Here is a 19,181-nt window from a genome sequence, read left to right on the forward strand (position 1 = left end):
TTAGAGAGAAGACTTGTTTCAGTGCAGTACTCTGCATTTCCCACATGTATTCAGGTTCAAGTTTCTACTGTGCATGGAGAATTTTTTCTTCACTGAAGCTGGTACTTAGTTTTTGTGAGATCGTTTCAAAGGACAGGTAGTTTCTTCAGAGATTTACTGTTAAAATTATAATCTGAACATATTTTTACTACTGCAATGTCTATAGTCTTTTTCCCACAGGATCAGGAGTTTTCTGTGTCTGTACCGATGCTTAAAATCATTTGTACTTGCAATTTGCCCAGTGTCCTTTTGCTCTCAAGGTCATTAAGTATTTATCATATATTACCATGATTTATGTATGATACCAAGCAGTCAACAGAAAAATGTCTGAAACCAAAACTGAAGGAATACAATGTATGTATTTGTTGTTTAAGAGTTCTGATGTTTGAGAATGGTTAAAGGTTTCTGCAGAAACACTATGCAATAACAACATTTGGAAACAGTTAAGGTCTGGTCTTAAATTTTGTCTTATGTTAAATGACAGTACAAATGAGAGAATCTGGAGTTCTAGACAGCTGGATACTTTTTCCCCCATGGTATCTGTGTCTGAAATACAAGTTGCATATTTGGAAGACCGTATGGAATGAATTTACATTTCTAAAATAAAATACTATAGTATTTTGTGCAGCTGACATCCAACATTTCAACAAAGAGGGTAAACACTTGTGATTGTTGATACTTTATTTATGGTTTGCTCCTATTTTAGTGGTACACCAATGTCTTCTTAAACAAAATTTCAAAGACTTAGTGGCACAAATTTGGCAACTGCACAGTTCAATATCTAAATGGAGAAAAATATCTTCAGGATTCCCAAAAGGGTTCAAATGGCACACACAGTATTTGAAAACTTCTTCATAAAAGATAAATAGAGAAAAATAGGTCACAATTTCTTTTGTATGCATATTTCTTCTTTTGAGTAGTCATATTGGTATTCAAGGCTTGAATGTGCTAAAAAAAAAAAAAAGCAGAGGACATGCTACGATTTTCCTTAAGTGAGTTTTAGATTTGTGGTTTAACGAAGTTGTTACAAGCTTTCTATAGTATCATACACAGGCTTGTGGAAACTTAGTTTTAAGGGATTAGATGCATGTTTTAAAGAAAGTGGGTCTATGAGTATGGCAGAGAGAGGAACGGAGTTTGTTAAAAAGGAGGGTACTATCCTGGAAATGTATCTTCATTATTGGAAGCGACTGAGCAAGGGAGTTTAGCAAGTTGGCTGCTAATATTCTGTGGTTTCTGTTCCTTCTTTGATAAATATAAATAAGGACCAGTTAATCTTTATTGGTAAGCAACACTGAAATTGTTGGAATTATTGAAAGAGTTGAAATACAATATTTTAGGTACCCAGAAGGAGTGCTAATGATCCTGTTGATGCTGGCAAAGCTGTTGCTTCATTTTCTCTTGATTTTGTTATCCTTCACAGAGCAAGCACATGGGTCACAGTTTTAACATTAACTCACCAAACTGTGTTTAATCATTGGCAATTTCACTCTCTTTTTCCTCTTGGCCCTTGTACAGATTTAATGTAGTAACCTCAGTTGATCCAGATGGAGATGCATGTGAACAGTGTTCTGGCCCACGAAAACAGAAAAGCTCTGAGAGAGGTGCTTATGCCTGCCAGGTACATGAGAGCAGTGCATAATAAAACAGGCCAGAAGCAATTTTAATTTTATGCAGCCAACGTTCGGTTCTTGTCTAAGAAAATGACAGTTTGGGGCAGTTCTGTTTGTTTTGTATTTGATTTCTGGAGATTTCTGTCACCTTTCTTTCCTAGCTATGCATTAATGGCCTATTCATGAGAAATGATGGTTCCCTGAAATCACACTAGGCTTCAGGTGGTGAGAGTAGTCACCAGGGTTCATGATGAGGGCACACACTTACAATGTGGAAACTGCACAGGTTGAGGTGTGGGTCGAGAACCCTCCATAGTGCATATTTTACTCTGCCTTAGAGCTTTCTGAACTGTGTATAGCTTATGCTTCCCCATTCAATCTACTTCAATGCAGCTTCAGGACCTCTATCCCTAGATAGAGGCTGGCCTGTGTTAGGCACTGTATGTACATGGAACAAAAACATTGTCCATGGTTCAAGGAAGTTCACTATAAAAGTCAGAGGTGGCAGACTGATGCAGACCAGCAAGAAGATACAAAGGGTTGTAGAGTCCAACTTTTCTTACCAAAGTGGCACCAGTGGTCATGCTGGCATAATGGGTCATTCAGAACTGGGATTCAACATCCCAGAGGAGGATGAGGTTGTTAGCATGCTTCCTGGCATGGTTTAATCTGTGCTAAATAGTGCCTAAGCACAGTTCAGGGGTAGCAACAGATCGTTCTCCCAGAGGTGAGGCCAGCTTGGTTGGGGTAGAAAATTTAGCTGTGTACATATCAGCTGTGCTGTGCTGTGCCTCTTTCCTTCAGAGCCAAAACAACAGGTCTTGGCTCATTTACCTTACTGGTACAGATGCAGCCTGTAAGTCTGGAAGTCCCATTCACAGTTCTGGCTACTACTGGTAGTAGGGCACAAACAGTTTTGTTATTGTTCTTGAAGATGGACATGAAAGCTTTGTTGTTATTGGTGCTATTTGGATAGTATGAAAGAGTAGCATCAGTTATGAGCCCTCCCGAGATATTTTTCACAATATTTTTCTTTACACGGCTGTTAAGCAGGAAGTAGAGCCAAAACCGAAGACTAATTTGAACCTTTGGTTTGTGACAAATTAGAACTGAACTTGAATTATTATCTTCTTCTGACTTCATTGAATTCTGGTCATCATCGGCCACACGTGGATCCGAAACAAACTCAATCCAAACTGAAAAATGCACAGATTCAAGCCCCGCTTTTGAATAGGTGATAGTTGAAAGCCAAGACTGCATCTTGTAATGAGTGCAGCTAATGTTACTTTTATGCCAATATCAACTTCATTTTATTGTGCATGTGTGTATATATACACATATATATACATACTTTTCTAATGCTGTAGTATGTACCAATTTATTTTATTTTATTGAGAAAACTAGGCTTACAAAATCTATTTATTGCTTAATTGAAAGATTAATGACAGATTAAAGAAAGAAGTCTACCTGGCATAATACTCAAGTTCTGGTAAATAGTTAAGTAGTTTTACTCAAGAGGCCACTCATACACCTCAGGAAGCTTAGAATTTTACATTTCAGATATGCTATTTTTCCGCTATGTTGTGAAAGTCAAGAGAGACCTTGATTGAATGCAGACTACAAACTTGTTCACTGCAAACTTAGTTAAACACAAAATCTTGCTGGGATTAGCTTAATTGTTCTCTACATAAAAAGACTGCTTTGTACATAGACTATAATTTTATGCTTGCCAGATAAAGAAATGTGAACCTGTCAGGAGACACAGGAATTTGTCTGTGTACGAGTATCACTGGGCCAACTGTTTTGCCTTTTATGTGATACTGTGGTGTAAAACACAGCTCCACTGGTTTCATTTTACACAAAATAGTCACTGTGGTGGCATCCTTTGGGAACTGAAGTATCAAGTTCTGTTTTCCCTGCAAAATAGGCACTGAACTTCAATCCGACTACATATGTATCCTCCTTCTGAAACTGCATCTCCATTACTGTCAGCCAGCCACATGGGTTGGGGAAATGCGGTGGCATAGCAGGGAGGCTACCGGGAAGCTATTCCAAAAAATGAAGGCGGTACCAGGGTAGTGAATGCCATAGGTATTGCCATGGTGTTTGAAGCTAGAGATGTTATTCATGATAAGATTATAAAAGAATTTAGTGAGATGAAGATAATTCCTTTGATTCCATTTCTCATCTCTAGAAGTTTGTTTGATGCTTCTGATTTTCAGCCACTGTTAATCAGACTGCAGGCACTTCTAGTTTTCTTTTGGCTTCCCTACTGCCTGCACAAAAGTAACAGTGGTTGTAATTAAAACCTTTTATTTTTAATATAAATGTAAGAGCGAAAGGTGTGAAGTTCCTATCTTCCAAAGCTACGAGACCAAGCGAATAACAATACAGAATTTCTTCAACTGCTTTCAGGTGACTTATTCTGTTTAATCTCATTTCCTTTCTTCCCCCACTGTTTTCAGAAAGCTTCTCCATGCCAGAGGCCAGTAGTTTAACCAGAGCAGATGCAGAGCAGAAGGAAGAGGCTGGCCAGGAACTGCATGAAGGGAGAAGCCATGACAATGTAGGACTCAGGGGCCCTGGGAAGCCGACAAGTCTCATGCAGACCTGAGCAGCCTAAGAATGAAAACAGCATGGGAAGATGATTGAAACAGCAAGCTTTCGTTAACTCCCTCTTAACCATGAGAAGGACCAGTGTCCACCACTGCGCCCTTTGCTCATAGGCATTTAGCAGGGACCAGTTAAGGGGATTGACTTTTGCAGCTTACCTGTAGGACCTGACTAATGGCCGAATCTCCTGCCTTTCCCACCATGATGGGGACTGGTGACCTCACACTTCCTTTCTCTTATAAAGGCTCAGTCTATAAGGAAGTACAGAGGATCATTCACATCTGCCAGCCTATAGATTTTGTCTGCATTGCATCCCGGCTGTAACTCACGGCTAACTCTTGTCTCCTCTCGGTAGGCTTCCTACATCTGCTCCTTTTATTTAGCTGTGCCTCCAGGCTTCTGTAAGAAAGTGAAAAGCCCCTGTTCTCTGCTGTTTTGGCTGCAGGAAAAATTCTTGCTTGATGCCCAAACCAGGTAATCAGGTACATCCAGCACATGCTCAAATCACAGCTCAGCATCCTCAGTCAGAAGTCATATGGGAGCCCTCAGAAACTTCAGGAAGCCTTTAAGGAAGAAAGGACTCCAGATGACTCCTTTATTCCTCATCCAGCTGGCAAGTATGAGGCATCTCTTGTCCTCTGCATCACTGAGTGCTGGAGTCTGAGGCCTATGGAGGGCCTAGAGGCAAATGTGTCTGTACAGACACAAACACACATACATGTTTCTTCCCTCAACCCAAACCACTTTCTGGGAGAGAGGCTGTGGTTGATGCAGCATGTTCCCTCCGTACCAGGGTAAAGCACTTCCCATATGCAGTTCCAAACTCTGTCACAGCAGAATTTCTACTTGGTCCACTTCACGTTGTCATGGTCTGCACATAGCTCTTGACTTTGTCGGCTCCAGAAGTCATCTTCTGGAAAGTGATATTAAAACCTGCCTAGTCTTACGGTCTGTTCAGGTCCAACGTGTCCTGGGAAGTGCGTGTTGAAGTGTCCATGTATCACTGATAAAGTAGGTGTGTTCTTAATCCTGAGCCTTCTTCATGTTCTGCTAGTTTGTACCACAGGGATGATGGTGGCTGGTATTAATTCTGTGATGCATTTATGCATTTCATGTTTGCTGTCATCCTTGCAGGTCAGATTTTCTGCAGGAACTCCTGCATTCTCCATCTCAGCTACAGTGACTTGTCTATCACAAAATCTAAGCAGAAAACACAAGAGGCCATGTTCTCTCTAAATCTGAGACCTGCTGTATTGAGTAAATGGAGGCACTTCCATACTTCTCTGCTCCCTGCACAGCCTCAGTTGTAGCAGTGGTTACTTGGCCTGAGTTCACTAGTATTGTGTTAAATCCTCATGGATCCTCAAGATTCCAGCATTCAGGACTGATGGTTCTTCCTTCTCCTTTAGCATCTTGTGAATAACTTAGAATTTTTTCATGCTAATGCGACTCCCTCTCTTCCTGGTAATTGCCTCATTTTGAGCTATTGGAAAGTGCTTAGTCTGGACTGCTTCACTATTACAATCTAACGTCTTCTGCTGCTGCTTTCTGTATTATGTGTATGGGACAAGTATGAAATATCAGCAGATACCTGACACCGTTTCAACTTCTAAGCGAGTGATACTAGGAACTTTTCCTATAGCTAGCCTCAAATGACTTTCATCTGTACCATGTACTCTCACTTAAAAAGAAGGGATTGTTTATTAGGTTAGATTATGTGACACAGATGAGTTGACAGTGGATAAAAATTGGTACTGCTTAAATTAGTCAAAAAGTTTCATTTTGATTTCAGCAAGATCAGGATTTTACCTCTTGTCTTTTTGCACCTGGGAAATTAAGAATGTCTCTGCTTGGAAGACTTTGTAATGTAATACCCAGGTCTTGCTAACACTGAGCTCTAGTGCCTTCTTTCATGTGTGGTCTCTTTGACTTTAGTACCACTGCTCACAATGGCTTTGGCAGCTCTTACCCTGGAAAGAAGTTGATGACTTTGCTGGCCTCAGGGTCTGGCATTGAGATAAGATGTGATCAGCAAAGCTGATAAATATTTTGGTGAGCAACCAAGCAGGTATGAGCTGTTCCGTTAATATCTTTGGATTAATATCTGAGATTAGTATCTGGGAGTGAATCAATGCAAATACACCTAAGTCCTGACAGGCACATACATTAGTGATTACAACTATGTATTGCTGACAAATCTATTCACTCTCTGTCAAATTAGATAATGCAAACTGTAGGCCTGTGTTAAATACACTGGCATGCCCTTTGCTGCTTGGCTGTTCATCCAATGTTTCACTTCTTTTGAAACACCTACGATGTGTTCCTGATAAATCTTCTCATGCACTTTTAAGTAATTTCCCAAGTGCTCTCGAAATGGAAGCAGCAATGAATCTCTGTTACTTTAGTGAATTATGATTGAAATCTCTAATACAGTGTTTCAGAATAATTAACCTTAATTAACCTTAAGCCTTAGAAAGCTGTCTAGTGTTGATCAGCACACCTGCAAGCTGCTGGTCATGCATTTGTAAACTCAGAGCTGTCATGTACTTAGTAAACCCTTATAAACCTTGCGTTCTGTCTGCTTTACTGATCTCAGCTCAGGCAAAGGCACTGCACTATATATCTCAACTTGTAAATTGCGTATCTTGTTTTTTCGTTATTATATTTCTGCGTAATACTTTCCAAACTCTGTTTTATTGTATTCCACAGTTAAAAAGCCACCTGGATATTCCTTTTCTATTCTTTTTTTAAAACTATCTCTAAGCCGTTTTGCATGTTTTTGTAATGCGTAAGACAGACTCCGCCAACAGAGGTTTCAGAAGACTTGTGCAGCTGGTAGCTTTCTGATGATTTCATTTCACAATTCTTTTGGAATAAATGCAGGCATTAACGAGAACAATGAATAAAATGTTAGTTGTACTAAATAGAAGTGATCTGTTTTAGAAAAATATTAACAGTTTTGTCACTTCAATTACACCTGTGCATCAGTCTGCTGTAGTGGAGAAGAATAGAGTAACAGATGTACACCAATGGGGAGAAGAGAACCGAGGAAATATCATAAATCCTTTATACTAGAACATTTTGTGACTGCTTCAAAGACTAGCAGATAAGAACATATCCAGGTGTTCTTCAAATCCTGCTAGGTGATTAAGTGAATAGTAAAAAGCTAAAGTGACAGTACTGAAATACATGATGAAGATACATGCATGTAACTGGGATTTACACAAAAGAAATAGCCAGTTCATAGGAACAGCAATACTGCCATGCATGGAAAATATGCGATATGAGTATTTACAGCTTTTTGCAAATGGGAGAGCTGGTTGTGGGAATCTCTGTAAATATCATCTTACACAACAAGTAAAATGCTATTTATTTGTCTAAAGTAAAACAGTCACTGCTCTGCTGAAAGAAAATGAGAGACTTGATTAGTTGAAAGAGTGTAGCAATCCCACCAGTTATCAGCAGCATCTAGGGTCTTCATGAAATCGTGAAATACTGAGTGCTAGAAAAGGATAATCAGTTCTTTGCATTTTTAAATTAATACGAAATGCTGTTCTCCCACTTTAGCTATACAGCCTGGGTTTTGGAATGTCAGGAAACTATTTGACATTTACAAGAGACTGTAGGCGCTAATACAGATCATTTTTATCCATTTATCCATTTTAACCACCATGTTGAGTGAATTGTTGGCTCTGTGCAATTAGTCTCTGTGCTCCTTGACAATATAACCACAGATTATCACGAATTCTATTAATAATGCAAGGTGGAAGCTCTGTTCTCCAAGTCTGTTATTTTCCTTTTAGAAAAACGTCTTATTTCTTACAAATCTGATATAAATAGGCCAGCTGACAAGTATCCAAAAAGAGTGGAATAGGCGCAGAATACTGAGATTTGAACTGACGTATTTTTGGCAAAAAAAGTCATACAGGCTGTATTTGTCTGAAAGTTTAAAAATAGGAGCCTTTGTCATATGGGGCATGAGAGGCAAAGTTGAGTCATGATTGATGTCACTTGAAAGAACACTTTAAGCTTAGAAAATGACATCAGAATCATCAGAATTTAGTGAGATTTAGGGAGTTTTCTGAAGCCAGGTTGCTGGGAATGCTGGAACATGCTTTGTGGCTGATGCACAGCATGCTGCCAGACATCAGCTGAAGGGAAGCCAGGAGTTACGGTGCTTTCAGATCGCATTTATAAATGACTGGTATAATTTGTTTTAATAACATTCATTTTTAGTTAAATGTGTATTTCAAAATCTCTTCAGTTTTTTTAGGTTTGGTGCAACTCAGTTTTGAGCTGGAAGATTAGTCTGTTGCTCCCTGACCTTCCCCTTGCTCACAGACACTTATACGACAAGTTTCCAAGAAGAGGCAGGAGCGCTTTCGTTATTGTCACCAGCTTGCAAATATAGCAGGGTCTCTTTCCATTTGCTCTTCTCCAGTTTTAGTGCTCAGTTCCTGCCGACTTTACTACTGAGTGTTTATAAGTCAGATTTAACAGTACATATGTATGTTAGAAGTATTTCTTTTAGCTCCCAGGCTAAAACTAAACTTTGTCTGTCTGTCTGCTACTGCTAGTGTTAAAATGGAAGTAACAAAACAGAAAAGGTGCTTGGATTTCGCTTTATTCAAGTTAACCAATAAATCGTGTGGAGCCTGGCTGTGCTCTAGGTCACGGAGAGGCTGTGCAGAGCTTTTGTTGTTCTTAGTAGCAAACTTCTTTGGAATATTTTCATGTTTTTTCCCCTGATTTCCTACATATATCAATTCTTTGCTCTTTAAAGTAATTTAGCATGAAAATGAATATATTTAATGTAAGTGCACAGTACTACTTTTGATTCAGTTAGACCTGTTTTGCTTTTAAATAGCTTTTAAATGCAAAGTGAAAGTAAACTGCAAATCACATTTCCAAGAAGTAAATTTGTACTTATTACAGTTAGAAGCAGCACCTTTTGTTCCTACAAATGACAGATATTAGTGGGGAAAAAAAGGAGTTGTATGGCTTCTTGGCTACATGCGTAATGTTTTTATGCTAAGATGAATTCATTCCAGGAAAAGGAAAAGTTAATTATTTGAGCAACTCTGCAAATAAAGCACACTTGTTAGCTAATAGCTACTGTTATCTGCCATCTACCTTTGTATATGGTGCTTTTCTTCTTATGTTTGAAGCCAAGTGGTGGATGAATTATTCTTGGTATTCCTGATTTTTACCTAAAGCCAATAAACACCTGCGTGTGACTGGGCTGCCGGGGCCATTCCTATGAAACATCTGGGCACGCTCCAGCCCTGGGGCTACTGGCATTCAGAAGGGTCTTTCCTACCCTGCTGCCCATTGCTGCTGCAGTCTGGGGCCTGATGAAGTGCGGGAAGCAGGTCAGGGCTCCCGCCACTCCTGTGCCCCAGACCCTCTTGGTGGCAGAAGAGGCAGACAAAGGGAAACAGACTCTGGTGGCTCATGCGAGTGTGCAGGGAGCGGGAACAGCATTGAGGTTGAGGAGTTTTCTGTAGGTCTTGTGTTACTTAGTACATAGAAGAGACCTGCTCTGAAGGATGAATCATTGCATCGTAAGAGAGAATGTGATCTGTCGAATCTGTGCTTTTTTTGCTGCAGAAGTTGAAAAGCACATAGCGAATGAAGCAGACAACTGTAGAGAAGAGAACATGTTTTCATGATTAAGGCATAAGTGCAGCCCTGGGGAGCTGAATCGTATCCCTGCCTTTGCCGCAGTTTTCCTGTGTGATACTAGTCATTTTTCACATGTGGTTGCTAATTGTGTTTTTCTTGGTGCTTGAGACTGTGGAGTGTAATTTGTAGAAGTGCTGAGTGCTTGCAACTGCAAGCTGTAGGCAGTGGGAGCTGGGCTTTGAATTTAAGGACTGCTGTGCTACCACACTGAAAAATCAGGCTCCATGCACCTCAATGGGGCAGTCAAGAGTAGCAGAGGCAGAGGTTACAAAGATAAATCTTCATGAATTTAGTTTATATGGTTGCAAAACAGCTTTTAGGAGCTTGCCCTTCTTAGGATTGTTCCTCCTTGTATCTAAAACAAGAACAGCAAATTTCAAGCTAAACACAAGTTGTGAACAATTGCTGAGTTTAAGATACTTCTGCTGATCTAGACTTAGTAAGTAATGTTACTGTTTGGCACTTGTCTGACCTTGATCTGCCTTAGTTTTTAAAATTCATTAAACGGAGACATTACCATATCTTTGCCCAAGCAGTCACTGAAGAACACCCTAACACAGCAACACTGTGAGTACATACATGGTTTTAGTGAGCATATGCAAAGCAACTGTTGGGGATTCAACAACCTCTGTGTATTTTTCCCATAGTCTTAATGTCGTGCAGGCGGTGAAGAGACAACACTTCCAAAACATACCACTGCTCGTTTGGTAAAAGCTGAAAAAGACACAGGCAGCTCTTTACTGGAAAATACCTCTTGAAGTGAAGAGTTACTCAACTATTTTCTCTCAAGTAAGACACGATGTTTACATTATATGGTGTACCTTATAAATCACAGATGATATGAAAAATGCATAGCATATACATACACTAGTAGCTTATAGCAAGATGGGCAAAGCAAAAGATAAAGTAGCTTTCATATGAGAAATAGGACAATAAGAATAGGAAAGCAATTACTTTTGCAGATTTCTATAATATAAATAGCTTTGTCAGCTTAAATATACTGTATCTGTCACACCTTGATCTTAAACGCTGTAATCAAATGCCAAAGAGAATGATGATTTGTAAAGAAAGTTACATTTATTTAGCATGTTTTCCATATTTTATTATAAAACTCTTCTATCCCCAGTAGTTAATCATAGCTTTATAAAACATTACATTTGGAAGAGTCTGTCTTATATAACTACAAGAGGTACATTCAGTTCCACTGGAGGGCTTAGTTACATAGGTGACTGAAAATTACAGGATTTTTTTTCCTTTGATAATTGCAATCACATACTAAAATGGAAAAAACAATTATTTTATTCATTTGTTTGTTTCAGATGTTGCCTGTATTTTCTTTGGAACATGCGGTCACATACTCGAGATGAACACGAGTAACCAAGGTGGAACTGAGCGAATCCAAGTCCACAGAAGTGATTCAGCTTTAGTGGCTGTAAAATCCAAATCCATTTGGCACCATTGTCTCGGTCCTGTCAGTCCCCTAAGGGCCGACGCGTAGGTTTCTGTGAGTACACCGAACCCTGAGCTTCTGGCTTCTGCCTGCTTTAATTCCATTCACGGGTAAGTGTGCACTCGGTTCCCAGAGGGGGTCACTCCGATGCACACATGCTGAGCACACCCAGCACGCACTGACATAGTTGGCCACTTCCAGGAAGGATCTTGGTCGCCTCCTGCACACGCAGCTGCTTGGGGACAACCTGTGAACATGTGGCAACGTCTACTTAGGCAGTGACTTACTGAGCATTCAGGTTCCCGCGTGCATCAGTCACTGCCTTAATGCTTTAAGCTTTAATGTGTTATGTGGAGGGGGATCCCATCGGAGGGGGAACGCGGGTCTGTGAGGTGCTTCGGAAGGGCTGCAAGCCCTGCACCCCCATGGGCCACCCTCAGGCTCCCAAGATGCTGGGGCTTCAGAAACACCCTGCGCTCAGCGGTCCTGTTTAGCAGACTGAAGAGCTGAACACAGCACATATGTATTGAGATGTGCTCACATAATCAGAAAGCAGCAAAATGTCTCAAGATTCATTTGAGTATGGTCTGCTCTCCGTTTACAGTGCAAGCAGATAATTATAACCAAAGTGGAGATGAAACATCCCCAGATCATCCTTTATTTTTATCAGTATGGCAGAGAGCACTGGATATTTTTAATTAGCATATTCTACTTACATAGAAAATAAAACTAAGATGAACTGAATTGCAAATACTTGATACAGTGTTTTTTCCTGAAGATCCTCCTCAGCCTTTAGCCATTTGGAGCATTTAATTCCAAGTTTTGCTTACTTTAAACTGAATGGAATTTTTGTACCATATTAGGACAGCTTAGTCCTTCCACACAGAAAACTACTGAGCTCACTGGATGTTTTTCTGTCGTATTGCCAAACCATACAGTAATCATGCCGAGGATATGGATGGAAGAAAGGTTGCTCTGCACAATAATTCCATATAGGAATCACTATTGATTACAGAGAGGATACTTTATGGGTGGTGGTAAATTATGAGGTTTCTCTTGTAAGTGAGAACATTGATTTACATGAGTAATGCAAATGCTCACATGTAAGCTGAACTCAAACTTTAACTGTCAGCTGTAACACATCCTATTTATACCACAGATCTGTGCTTAACCACTTATATTTAATTATAATCAGTTGTGGTGCCTCCATTTTCTGTGTTTACTCAGAGTGAATCACATTTCTGAGGTCAAATGCAACGACAGTTACACTGTAGTTAATTGAAGACATGCTTAGTTATACATCCTGCCTGGGTCAGAGGACACAATTTTTGGAGAAGAAAGGATGGGTACGATTCGTCAGTCCTTCCTTACATGAATAAATTTCACACGCATCAGTTTTATTCAGGGAATGTCTGTACTACACAACACAGTGCTGTGCAGAGATAGCCAAAGTCGCTCAAAGGGAGCCAGCTTGAGTAACTGGAAGCAGTATAACCACATTGCTTAACGCTGCACACTGTCTAATTTACCCTGTTTCTTAGCAAAGTAAATTAGCTTTGGCAAAGCACTGCACGAATAGGCTAGCCTGCCTCTAATACATGAGCTAGCTTTGGCACCAGTTTCTACATGGTACTTACTGTGCAGTATAGCATATCCAGTAGGATACGGACAGGACTGCTTGCATGAAAACTTGCAGATTTGGGCACTCACATTCTATTCTCTGCTTACTTATTTCAATGGCACAAAACTTTTGTTAACTCTTAAATGTCACTGCTTCAAGTTCAGTGGTGTTACTGAACCAAAATATCAAAAGAACAAAACACTGCTGAGTCACTAAAGCACATCTTTTTTGTGTTTATCATGCTTAAATATGCTTATATTTAATTGACAGCTGTAGCAAACTGCTAATTGGTCGCACGTTCCTTCAGAACCTCACGCGTAACTGCTTCTGACCCCGTCATACAAACACCATTGTTATTCCCAGGGTGAAGGGCTTTACCAAAACCAGAACGAATCACAAATGTTTTACATTGTAATCTCAGCAGAAATGTTTCATTCATATAACTAAACTACAGTTTAAAATGTCAAAGATACTGGATTTTTTGAAACAACCTGGTAAAATCAAATTTACCCATCTGCTGTCCGAAAGTATTGTTGATGGATTGATTCTTTCTTCCCATAAAATCAAAGACAGAAATCTATTGGTGCCAATGGGAGCAGATGCTAAAGCCCTGCCATATATGATTTTCTGGTAGGGACAGAATTGCCCTCCATCTCCGAGAAATCATTTCAAACTAGGCAATAAAGCAGTCTTTTGGCATCATAATCAGCATCCTTTCCAGCACAAAAGCAATAGGCGCTAAGCTTGATATTCCAAGAAAAATTACATTCAACCTACTCAGTGCTATGCTTCCCAAATCTAAACAAAGTAAAAGTGAATGCATTTTGCAAGTGTGGCCTGCTTCATCCCCAAAACTTTATATTCAGAGTTGAAGGCCTGCTGGAAACCCACAGCTCTGGTAATAAACCGGAGTATCTATTTATGCATACATTGGATGTAATAAAAAATAGAAGGGATAGTTTTAATCTCCAGATCTGTAAAACTTAAAAAAAAAAAAAAAAACCACACAACAATCAAGATGTAACAACTAGATTCAACTCTTTCTGCAGTAAAATAACTAACTACCACAATGTGGGAGAGCCTCACATCTTCTAGAACAACCTTAATGATTCTAAATTTCAACTAAAATGCTTGATTTTATACAGTTATTACTAGAAGAAGAAATGGAAAAAAAAATCAGAGGAATAAATGTACCCATATGGAGGACTCTAATATCCATGGCACAGATCTTGAGAATAAGATCAGAAAATTGGCTGAATTAACTGTATCAGAATGTACTACACAGGAGGACACGTAGAGATAACACGCAGTTCTGCTTTTCTCAAACAATAAAATAATTTTGATAAAAAGGTAACTCCCCAGTTTGAAGTCCTAATGCAAATGGATTTTGAATGGAGCTATAATCCCCACTCGCCTCCATAAGCATGTATTTCTCATCCAAGTTGAGTGAAGATGTCAGTATTATGAAATATAGTCTATGGACTTGAAGATAAGTCACTTCTTTATTTTGTTTTGTTTAAGAATTCACATAGTGTGATCATTGTCAAGCAGAAAATTAGATGAATAAATTATTTTTTTTCCAGGCACTGGATTAATGCTCAGTTCTGCAATATCCAACTCTTGCTCCATATTAATTTTACAGCCAATTGCCATTCAAACCCTGTAGCAATTTGGCTTTATTCTGATCACCACTCCTCTCACAATTTCATATTTTCCCATATAATGTTACCATACCACTGTAAATGATAGAAGCAGTCTTTTCAAAACCAGTGATTATTCCAAGGTGCTTGAATTTCTGCCTTAAAATGACCTACAAAGAAAAAAAAACATGCTGATGTCTTTTCTTGGCCTTCCTTCTGATTATATAAGGAGAAAAAAATGATTTGGAAAAAATTTTTTTTTTGTTACTTTTCATACAAACTATGCAGGGAGTTACCCAGAACTGCTATTGCTGATAGCCCCATTTCATTACTTAGGCAATCACAGTAATAACTGGAAGCTGAATGCCTGAAAGGAAGAAGGATTTTAAATTCTTCTTTTTAACTACGTAGTTTCTTTTGCATGTTTGTATTAGTACCTAGTCAGCCAGTCTTAACAAAACCGCCAGACTCTCTTTCCTGATTAATATCACCAAATTACCATCCAAAATACTTTCCACCAATACCTCCCATTTTTCCTATAGGGAAAAAAATGAAAATCCATAAATGGATACTATATGTGAGATTCTATTTCTAATTAAAAAAAAAATCCCCCTCTCACACTCCTACCCCCAAACAACCAGTCTGATCCTCTTATCTTCCCCTTCAAAAAAGGAGGATTTTTTTAAAAACTAATAGGAAAACAAAAGGCACTTGTAAGTGGCATTTCACTTGCACAGGTTTATGTTTGAAAGCAGCAAACACTGTCTTCAGTCACAACATGAGACACATTGGTCTTCAATAATATTTTTAATATCAAATTATTTCAAGTCTTCAGCACCACAGCCTAAACACATTAACTAATAACTGTGGCTGGCAAGTTTTTCCCTACATTTTAAAGTAATTTCCCATTTGTTTTTCCAACCAGAAAGTCAAAATCTTTTCTAAATGACAAAAGTGAGAAGTGGTTCTGGATGGCGCTTTCTTAGAGTAAGCTGCCTCTTACTTAGAGGGTTACCACTTAGTGCATTGCATTTGGCATGAACTATTCTGAGTAAATATTCTTTTTTTTTTTTAATTGAATCTCTGCTACTTTAGGAAAAACTATCACTGTTGAAATTCCATTATTTTTTATAATATGAATTAGAAGGTGTGATTTACAGTAATGAGTTGTTCAAAGGCTTCTCTTTCTTTCTGATAGCTGTACAGAAACTGCACAAACTTTTTAGTTATAATCCACTGACAAAACTAATTCAACTAATGAGCAAGTTTTTAAAAAAGTAGGTAGCTTATAAGAATGCTGAATTGCTACACTAGTAAAGTCAGAATAATTAACTAGTTCTAGCAAAAAAACAGTTTATACAAACACTAAAATGCATGGATATTATTTTTCTTTGGGACAATATAAGCACAAGCATAAACATATGATGCAGGGAAGAATCAAACAGAAGTGTTAAGAGAAACAGCCATTAATCTTTCATGCGTGCCAGGTGTTGTACTGTTAAATGAACAGCTTAGGGTGGCTTCTGGAGTCATTGGTCATCACTCTGTAACTGAGGTATGTTTTGCCCTAAAACACAAAGTGAGCTGGAACATTTATTCTTCTGCAAACAGAAACAATCAGTTGAAAAATTAACAAGTAATCCATTAACTATACCAAATGTTGCTTAAGACTTAAAGAAACTTAGCATTGTTGCCTACCTCTTTTTGTCCCAAGAATTCCTAATATTGTAGAAGCTTCAAATTTTTTATGCTACTAAGGTTTACTTTAATTTTACACATGGATCATAATTGCAAGTTATAATTATGCTAATTCTTCCCTCCAATTATAATAGTTATATAAGCCAGAGAAGGATTTGGGTCAAAAGCTCGGAGAATTGGTAGGTGGACCTATTCTGATACAAGAGTAAATAAAATAACTGCAGTTCTTACCTGCATGCAAGAACTGATTACTGATCATAATAATTCAGATTGCAAACTTTTAGGACAGGGATTATATCTATTTCATGTACAGTGTCTAACATACTGTTATCATGTTCTACAAGCAGGACTCTGTAATCCTAAGAAATAATAATAATAAAAAAAGAATCAAGCACTTAATGAGAGCAATTGGACTCCTCAGGTTAACCCTGTCAGGTCAGTTGGTCCAGCTATGACCTAATAGGCTACACTGCCTTACGCTAGTTTGGAAAATAGTATCAGCGTTGTGCTGCCTTGGCTCTCCTGGACTCTGCTGCTTTGTAATACCAGATGAATCCTCTTCTGAAAGTCAGGATTTTAAAACAATTCAAAATTGATGCATATAATCAAATAACTATACTCCCAAACATCCTTCTCTGAAGCTTTGTCTTTCATTGCTATTATATATACATTTTCATAGGAGCAATTTCACAATAAAATATTACATGAAGAGGGAATTGAGGTTGAAGATATAGAAAAATAATATAAGAATAAAAAGGGAAAATCCTGGAATGTAAATATTCACCATTAAAGCCTTACAAACCCAGGAAAACAGACCACGTTTTTTTGAAAAGATATGCCACCATGTTAAGGTCCCTGGTAACCTGAACCATGTCTTTTTGTGATGCTACAAAGAAAACGTATGAAAACATTTACTACATCTTTAAAAATCATAGTCCTCTAACCTGGTACTACAAATACTAATATGACATAAACACAGTCATGCGGTTATTACACAATACAGATTTTTCTTCTTCCAAAGTATACTGAAATATTGAAAAGACTGGTGCAGTAGCAAGCAGGAGTGATCAGAAGAAGGGAATAAACAACCATCCAAAAATAGAGGAAAGCACAGCCTAGTACCCCAATTCATATTCTGAAACATTTTATTCTTTTCTTTACTGATAAAAACTTACAAAATCACATTCTATCTTGGATTGTAGACCATGATTCCCATCTGGAAACCATTTTTAGAAAAGAACAGCAGAATCTGCTTTACTGTCATTGTTGGGAAAATAACCATCCGGATATTGTTAATATTTAACTTATTAACCAAATATTAAGTCCTTTATTTTCCTTGAACATTTTTGAAGAAACTCTCTCCTGGCCGGACACCCATTCACAAAACCGCATACTTTTTTCCCTCCCTTCCATTGACTCAGATTCCAAAAATGGACTTTTTTTTTTTAATTCTAGGACTAAGTCAGTATGTTGCAATGTTCCAAGCTTTGTTTAACCTTGCTTCAGATCATCTGGCATTTTTTGAAGCGCACAGTTACGCAGAAACAAGAGGTAAGTAGGAGCTGATAGCACAGAAGTCAGAGACTCACTGAAGAATGAGTAGTCATTTATTTTCTAAGGATAGGTTTTGTACATTGTTTTCCATTAAAAATTGCTCAAAAAATAAAGAAGACATCAACAAATTATTCCTGTCCACTCACTTTTCACAATCTCATGTGGGTCTGCACTTGAACTGAAATCCTGCCTTTTCACAAAACACTACTCCCTAATGAAAAATCAGTAACAATGGATTATAAGAATTAGACAAAAAAAAGTTAGCTTAACAACTCTATTATATATGTATTGTATTTATACACTTACAAAATGAATTTAATGCAGCACAACTAGATTTTTCTTCCCTAGCTAAGTCCTCTTCACCAAAATGGTAGGACTTTTGTTTGTTCTGTGAATGCTAAAATATGCAAATATTTGCAACAAAAGCCAGCTAATGACCAATAAAAAGAAAAAAATATTCAGATCGGGCTTTCTCCTGATTTTCAGCTTTTCTTATAAACTGCCTGTGAAGTTCATCAGCTAAACTGCTATTTAACAGAAGCCACAGCTAGTATTATTTCCCTTTAGTGGCCTTTTTATTTACCTATTTTCTCAAGACCTTATATTACTGTTCTACTTTAAAAGTAATACTCTAAACCCCATTCTACAACAATGTGAGGAAAAACAGAGAAGAAAAATTGCTTACACATTCTGGCTGCAACTTTGAGGTTGTTAAAAAAAATCCAACTGCCTTTCTCTCCATTTAATTTTTTTTTGTTTATATTCCCCATTTCTTTGTGCCAATAACTAATGATCTCATCTTTGACTAAACTCAGGCAAACATTTCACCTACTGTTTTATAAAATGTAATTTCAATCAAAAATGTAAAAAATGACTTACAATAAAAAGTCATTAGTACATAAGTGTACTACTATTAATTTATAGACCTAGCCACATGGCACAAATGCCATCTCTTGGTGTACCAAATTCCTGCGTAAGCTGATTTTGATTTCATTCAGGCTTGTGTTGCTGGATGACAAGAAGTCACGCCTGCTTATTTCAGCCTTCACTTAAAAAATAGTCATTTAGGAACTCACTCACAAAGCCAGATCGAAGGAATCACCTAGGGCTTAACTACCAATGTAATAACTGTGGCAATGACTTGCTACAGCCAATGTGCATCTGAAAATGTGTGAAAGACTGCAGAGCACAGAGAAAGTAATCTGACAGCAGGAACAGAAATAGTTCATATTATGTAAAGGAATGAGTAGAGTTCTTGCACTGAAGAA

This window comes from Dromaius novaehollandiae, chromosome 2, assembly GCF_036370855.1.
Source record: "Dromaius novaehollandiae isolate bDroNov1 chromosome 2, bDroNov1.hap1, whole genome shotgun sequence".
Taxonomy (NCBI): domain Eukaryota; kingdom Metazoa; phylum Chordata; class Aves; order Casuariiformes; family Dromaiidae; genus Dromaius; species Dromaius novaehollandiae.